Genomic DNA, 1,354 nt, shown 5'->3' with positions numbered 1-1,354 from the left:
AAAAAAAAAAAAAAAAAAGAAAGTTGGATCTTATATGGCTGCCTGCTGTTTGAGTCCTGTTCCAGTGGCTTGGAGAACCAGAAACGTCCTTAATTTAGTAAAGAATAGGCACAGCTATCTTACATCTGTCCTCATACTTAGTATGGGCCTACCCCCTGAAGTCAGGAATGAAACAAGTATGTCTCCTGCCACAGTTTCAGTCATTGGAGTGTGGGTTGTTGCCAGTTGGCAAGAAAAAAGAAATGTATCTGAAAAGGGGGGAGAGGGTATACTTCGTACGATTTGCGTGTTAGTGACAGAAGTGTGCAGAAACTCCAAAATAGCTTTAAGAAAATTATAGCTCTAAAATTTTTCCTTGGTGGCTTCGATAAGGGAGAGATGGAGATGGAGAGAGAGCACTCCCGACAGGGTCTAGGCGCTGCAGTCCCACCCCAGCTTCGGCCGGCTCCAGATCATGGCCACGTGCTTACCCAGCAATCTCAGGGAGGTCTCCAGGCATGAACCCGGACCCTCCCATGCAGGTCAGCCTGTGGAGCGACCAGTTCCTGTTCTACTGCTGCCTTATTGGCTGGTCCCAAATGGCTGCTTTTCAGTAAGAGTTTTTCTTTTCTCCCCAAAGATCCATACCACACATGGCTTTTTTTCTTTCCTGACAGTGTCTCACAACGTTGTCCAGGCCAGTTAGCTCATAGTCCAGCTCACAATTCTGCCTCAACCTCTCCGAGTCTGGGATTACAGGTGTGTACCGTAACACCCAGTCTTTAGGTTGGACTGCGAATTGAACCTGGGTGTCCCATAGTCCCAGCCCGTGGAGCACAGCATCTTAGCAGTGTATGTGATCCAGTATGGGCCCAGCGAGATTACTTTGTGCAAGAGCAACATACAAAACTTCAATCATGTTTCTATATCCTAGCAAAATAATTTGAAAGTAAAATGCTATTTATTATCTAATAGGACTGCATTGCTTGTGGTTCTCCAGAGAATTAGAACCAATAGGGTATATGGATATTTAAGGAGGTTGATTGTGAGGGTAGAGCTCACGCACGTAATAGAGGCTGAGAAGTCTTGCAGCCTGCCATCTGCAAGCAAAGTGATCAGGAACACCAGTGTGGAGTTCCATTGAATCTGAAGATGTAAGAACCAGTATTGCTAATTACCTGATATCCCAAGACAGAAAATCAAGGTCCCAGCTTAAAGAAGAAAAGCATTTCATTGATTTGTGATTACAAAATTGCCTTTTTTAGGTACTTTGTTGCAAAGTTCATACTCAATGTTAGAAGCTGCTTATGATGGCTGGGGTTAAGTTTTATTTATGGCTGATGCAAGCATTTATTAAAAATGATCTAAGAGTTTT

This window comes from Tupaia chinensis, unplaced genomic scaffold (genome assembly GCF_000334495.1).
Source record: "Tupaia chinensis unplaced genomic scaffold, TupChi_1.0 Scaffold000096_1, whole genome shotgun sequence".
Lineage (NCBI taxonomy): Eukaryota > Metazoa > Chordata > Mammalia > Scandentia > Tupaiidae > Tupaia > Tupaia belangeri.
Note: the sequence above shows the minus strand (reverse complement) of the source record.